Source organism: Amblyraja radiata, chromosome 25 (genome assembly GCF_010909765.2).
Source record: "Amblyraja radiata isolate CabotCenter1 chromosome 25, sAmbRad1.1.pri, whole genome shotgun sequence".
NCBI classification, from domain to species: domain Eukaryota; kingdom Metazoa; phylum Chordata; class Chondrichthyes; order Rajiformes; family Rajidae; genus Amblyraja; species Amblyraja radiata.
Genome location: NC_045980.1, coordinates 13843160 through 13849548, shown reverse-complemented (window position 1 = coordinate 13849548; position 6389 = coordinate 13843160). Strand labels below are relative to the sequence as shown.

Below are 6389 nucleotides of genomic sequence, written 5' to 3'. Positions count from 1 at the left end.
TGGCAAAATGCCTCATCGCCAGAACTGACCAACAAGCACCAAGACCTGGCTTGGCTGGCGGTGAGGGGAGCCCTCTCGGTTAGATCCTTCCTGCACCGTCGGAACCTCACTACCAGCGCACGCTGCCCCCGGGACGGTTGCTATGGAGAGGAGACGGTTGCCCACCTCTTTGCAGAGTGTGGATTTGCAAAACGAGTCTGGAGAGGTATGAAAGGGTCCCTGGAACGATTTATCCCGAACAGCTCCGTCACAGAGGACTCTGTGATTTACGGACTGTTCCCAGGGACACATTCAGAGACTGACATCGAGTGCTGCTGGAGGGTCATCAACTCGGTGAAAGACGCTCTTTGGTCTGCCCGAGCGTTGCTCACCACCCAGCAGAGCGAGATGTCCGTCGGGGAATGTTGCCGACTGGCCCACTGCAGACTGCAGGAGTACGTGCTAAGGGACTCGCTGAAGCTTGGTGCAGCCAACGCCAAGGCTCGGTGGGGGAGGGCCACAGTCTAGGGTCCTTCCGCTGCTGGACATGGGGGGCACAGTATGGTGGAGACGCCCCTCAAATTACATTAAGGGAAGGTATCCCACACCAGGGGGCCACATGAGTGGCACAGGTGAGGGACATTTTTTGTGGAACTTGAAATGTCAGATGGAAATTTTCGCACTGTGTACACATTGTATATATTTATTACTTGAACAGGGGCCACAGAGTGGCACTGGTGGGGGACTGTTTGGTGAAATTTGACAAATGTAAAAAAATTGTACTGGAAAAAGTTTGTATAGTCTCCGAAAATGTCGGATGAATTTTGTTGGAACGGTTCAGAAATTGTATATATTTTCCAATTGAATAAAGTATATTTTGAAATAAAAAAAAAAATAAAAAAACCAAGGTGGTTCTCGGCCTTTTGGCTAAGATCAAGTGTAGTATCTGTTCTTATCAGTCAGTAAAAGAGCTAAATAAAGAGCGTCTGTTCTTGTTAGAACAGGGAAAGAGATCTGTTCTTATTAGAACAGTCCTGGCGGTCCTTTAAGGACAGGAGCTGCAGATTACGATTTAAAAAATCGTAGCAATGGCAGCTGCAATGGGAACTAGAGGACAGGGTATTCGCAATACCCTCAGGATTAGTGTCAAGGATCTCAGTGAGGGGATGCCCTTCAGTCGAGACACCTTTGTAAAGAAGGTATTGCTGGAGACCTGCAAGTTCGAGCCCAGGGATATCTACTGCCTCCAGGACTTCCCGGGTAACGGTTATTTTGACGTTACATTTGTGCTTCCGACAGGATGGCAAAAACTGTTAAAGGATTTCAAGGAGAAGGGGAATGAAGCTCCGCTGTCGTTGCTGAAGGTGCAGCCACTCTTCACCCTCCCAAATCAAAAAGAAAGGACGATCACGGTCCATATGTTTAACCCACATGTGCCCGTAGTGGATGTCCTCACCTTCCTTGCTCGCTACGTCGACGGAGCAGGGAACAGCGTGGACGTGAAGGATCTGCATGGGATTTGGACGAGCAAGCGGCAGGTCAAGGTGAAGTTGAGGATGGACAAGGAAGGAACTCTCCTCCACCCTCCATCGGTGTTCACAATTGGAGGAAACCGAGGATATTTAATTTACGTGGGGCAGCCCAGAGTTTGCAGAAAGTGTAATAAGCCTGGACATGTGATGGCCCAATGCAATGCAGTGGTCTGCAAAAACTGCAAAATGGAGGGCCACGAGACAAAGGACTGTCAAGCCAGCAAGAACTGTAACCTGTGTGGGGAGGGAGGCCACCTTTACAGGGCCTGCCCAAAAAGAGCATGCACATATGCACAGGCAACAAGAGGGGCGGCTTCCAGCACCCCCAGGGTAGGTGAGACACCCACTACCACTGCCAAGTCCCCAGCAGAAAGGGGAAACAGGGATGAGGACAGCCCAACCACCTCAGCCACCTCAACCACCTCGAGCCCCCAAGTGCCAGGAGAACTCCAGCACCAAGCCCAGGAGGGAGAGTCGATGGAGGAGGGGGGAGAGCAAATTTGGACTACTGTAAAATCCAAAAAACACCAGAAGGGTCAGCACACGGAGCAGAGGCCAGAAAGGGATGGCAAGCCCAAAAAAACCACCAAAAAACGGTCTCTCTCCCTGACAGAAGGGAGAAACCTCTCCTCGTCGGAGGATGAGGCGAACGGGAAACCCCACAAGAAGAAAATCGGGGCGGAAAGGAGAAGGTGCAGGACGATTGTACACCTGCACCAGGAGACCGAGAGCAGTGCAGCGGTCGAGGGGCTCCAGCCCCAGGACATCGGGAGCAGTGCAGCGATCGAGGGGCTCCGGCCCCAGGACAACGGGAGCAGTACAGCGGTCGAGGGGCTCCGGCCCCAGGACAACGGGAGCAGTGCAGCGATCGAGGAGCTCCAGCCCCAGGGCATCGGGAGCAGTGCAGCGGTCGAGGGGCTCCAGCCCCAGGGCATCGGGAGCAGTGCAGCGGTCGAGGGGCTCCAGCCCCAGGGCATCGGGAGCAGTGCAGTGGCCATTGGGCCCCAGCTCCGGGCAACCGGGAGCTTTGTAGCGGCCGATGGGCCCCAGCTCCGGGCAACCGGGAGTATCGTAGAGGCCGATGGGCCCCAGCTCCGGGCAACCGGGAGCAGTGCAGCGGCCAATGGGCCTCAGCTCCGAGTTTCCGGGAGCAGTAAGCCTGTCACTGAGCCCCAGCCACGAGAGACGGGGGAAGCGGCGCACCCAGAAGGGGGTAAAACGAGCAGCCCCCCCCCAACGACACCTCGGGTTACCACAGGGGAAACCCAACCCGTTGAGGAGGCCGGGTATCTGAGCCCAGGAAAGGTGAGGCAATTCACCGAAGCGGTGGGCATGAGGGAGCAGGAAAACGGACTCTAAAGGACAATGGAGCTCAAACTGGCATCCTTAAACGTGCGCAGTGTGAAGAGCACTGCGCGATGTGTTAATGCCTTGCAGTACCTGGCCAAGGTCAAGGCAGATGTGACTTTTCTACAGGAGTGCGGGTTGCCACACCTCCGCTGTTATCGGAGGTGGTCGCGATGGTGGCCCCACGGACTGTCTGTGTGGTCGGGGGGCAATGATTGTCGTGCTTCTGGCCTGGGGATCTTGCTGCGGGGAGGGAACTTCGCCATCACTGAGGTCAGGGAGGTGGTTGCGGGGCGTCTCCTCGTGGTGGATGTAATGTACCGTGGTTCTCCGCTCCGGCTGATTAATGTGTATGCCCCACCCGTGCGGAGCGAGCGGCAGGCCGTTCTCCAGCAGCTCCCAGTGCTGTTGGCCACGTCCCGGCAGCTCGTTCTGGCCGGTGACTTCAACTGCATCATTGATGCGGCTGGACGATCCGGCAGTGCCGACAACAGACTGGACAGCACGTCCAAGTTCCTGATGGAAACGGTAAAAGACGCAAAGCTGCACGACGCCTTCAGCGACCCTGCAGGCGGGCCCCAGCCGCGGTTCACCTGGTCGAGATCGGACGGTTTGGCCCGATCCCGGATAGACTTCGTCTTCACCACGAAGGCCGTCACGGTGAGACACACCGACCTCACGCCGGTGTTCTTCTCTGACCACTGCCTCCTTCAGGCTTCCTGTCACCTACAGGAGGACCGGAAGGCAGGCAGAGGGACGTGGAAGTTAAATGTGAAGCTGTTGACCCCAGAGAACGTTGAGGAGCTAAAGAGGGACTACGCACGTTGGAGAACGGTGAGGCCCCTCTTTGACTCCCCGACACTCTGGTGGGAAGCAACCAAGGAGAACATTAAGAGGTTCTTCATAGCCAAAGGGGTTCAGAGAGCAAGACAGAGTCAGAGGGAATTGTGCCAACTCCAGACAGAATTGCAACAACTGCTCCTTCTGCAGTCGAGGGGGGTGGATGTGAGGGAGGAACTTAGAGAGGTGAAGGACCGGCAAGCTCGGCTCTTTACCTCTGAATCCTCCAAGATCATCTTCCGATCCAGGGTCCGCCATGTGGAGCAGGATGAGACGTGCTCACGTTTCTTCTTCCATAAGGTTCACAGGGGGAGCTCTGTGATCAACAGCCTTAGGGAGGAGGACGGCTCGGTAGCATCCTCGCAGACAGACATGATGAGGGTCTGCAAATCCTTTTACTCGGAATTGTATGACCAAAAGGCCACAGACAGCACCGCCTCCCAGAACTTCCTGTCCTCTATCACGGAGGTCTTGGAGGACAGCAAGCAGGAGAGTCTGGACCAACCACTGACCCTAGAGGAGCTGACTGGCTCCATCCGCTCCTTTGACTCGAGTAAAACTCCCGGAAGCGATGGCTTACCGGCCGAGTTGTATTCGGCTCTGTGGGACTGGGTGGGCCCGGACCTGCTGGAAGTGTACAACGACATGCTTCTAGCCGGCAGCATGTCAGACTCCATGAGGAAGGGCAGCATCACCCTAATCTACAAGCAGAAGGGGGAGATGAAAGATATAAAGAATTGGAGACCCATAACATTGTTGAATGTAGACTACAAGATCCTGTCTAAGGCCATCGCCAACCGGGTCAAGTCTGCTCTGGGACGGGTGATCCACCCGGACCAAACCTGTGCTGTACCTGGCAGGAAAATCTCAGACAGCCTAGCGCTGCTGAGAGATACCATCGCCTACGTGCAGGACAGACGGGTGGATGCCTGCCTAGTCAGCTTGGACCAGGAGAAGGCCTTCGACAGGATATCGCACACGTACATGAGGGACGTGCTCTCCAAAATGGGTTTTGGGGAGGGAATCCGAAATTGGATCAAACTGCTCTACACCAACATCCGTAGTGCAGTCCAAATCAATGGGTGGGAATCAGACAGTTTCCCTGTAAGGTCTGGAGTCAGGCAGGGTTGCCCCCTCTCTCCTGTCTTGTTTGTCTGCTGTATTGAACCTTTTGCCGAGTCCATCAGGAAGGATGCGAGCATAAGAGGAGTGACATTGCCAGGCAGTGGGGGCATTCAGGTCAAGACCTCCCTGTACATGGACGATGTCGCCGTCTTCTGCTCGGATCCAAGGTCGGTCCGCAGATTGATCAGCATCTGTGACCAGTTTGAGTCGGCCACGGGAGCCAGGGTGAACCGCAGGAAGAGCGAGGCCATGCTCTTTGGCAACTGGCCCGACCGATCTTCCATCCCCTTCACCATCAAGCCTGACTTCTTGAAGGTGCTGGGGATCTGGTTCGGGGGGGCTGAGTCGAGTAACAAAAATTGGCTGGAGCGGATAGCCAAGGTGGGGAGGAAGCTGGAGCTGTGGAAGCAACGCTCCCTCTCCATAACCGGGAAAAATTTGGTCATCAGGTGTGAGGTGCTCTCGGGTCTGCTGTACTTGGCACAAGTGTGGCCTGTCCCTCCCTCCTACGCCACGGGGATCACCCGGGCCGTCTTCCAGTTCATCTGGGGGTCGAGGATGGACCGGGTACGACGGGTCACCATGTACAAGTCGGCAGACAACGGGGGTAAAAGCGTGCCCAACGTCGCCCTCATCCTGATGGCCACCTTTGTGTGTGGCTGCATCAGGCGGAGTGTAGAGCCAAGGCACGTGGGCACTAAGTGCCACTACCTGCTGAGGTTCTACCTGTCCCCGGTGTTGCGAAGGATGGGCCTGGCGCAGATGCCACGCAATGTACCAGTCAGCTGGACATTGCCGCCCCATCTGGCGTCTGTTGACAGGTTCTTCCGGACCAACACCTTTGACCACAAGTCCATCGGGCAGTGGTCAGCACGTAATGTCCTGCAGGCACTGCAGGGAAAGGACTCGATGGATCCGGTGGCGTGGTTCCCAGAGCAGACTGCCCAGCTTGTCTGGCAAAATGCCTCATCGCCAGAACTGACCAACAAGCACCAAGACCTGGCTTGGCTGGCGGTGAGGGGAGCCCTCTCGGTTAGATCCTTCCTGCACCGTCGGAACCTCACTACCAGCGCACGCTGCCCCCGGGACGGTTGCTATGGAGAGGAGACGGTTGCCCACCTCTTTGCAGAGTGTGGATTTGCAAAACGAGTCTGGAGAGGTATGAAAGGGTCCCTGGAACGATTTATCCCGAACAGCTCCGTCACAGAGGACTCTGTGATTTACGGACTGTTCCCAGGGACACATTCAGAGACTGACATCGAGTGCTGCTGGAGGGTCATCAACTCGGTGAAAGACGCTCTTTGGTCTGCCCGAGCGTTGCTCACCACCCAGCAGAGCGAGATGTCCGTCGGGGAATGTTGCCGACTGGCCCACTGCAGACTGCAGGAGTACGTGCTAAGGGACTCGCTGAAGCTTGGTGCAGCCAACGCCAAGGCTCGGTGGGGGAGGGCCACAGTCTAGGGTCCTTCCGCTGCTGGACATGGGGGGCACAGTATGGTGGAGACGCCCCTCAAATTAAATTAAGGGAAGGTATCCCACACCAGGGGGCCACATGAGTGGCACAGG

General features: G+C 56.1%; 1 non-coding gene across 1 annotated transcript; it reads left to right on the top strand.

Annotated features, from left to right (window-relative positions):
- The first annotated feature begins 886 nt into the window (after nt 1–886).
- LOC116987696 lies at nt 887–1082 on the top strand. Its single transcript, XR_004415760.1, has one exon. It is a non-coding gene; the product is annotated as a U2 spliceosomal RNA (small nuclear RNA).
- Nucleotides 1083–6389: the final 5307 nt, after the last annotated feature.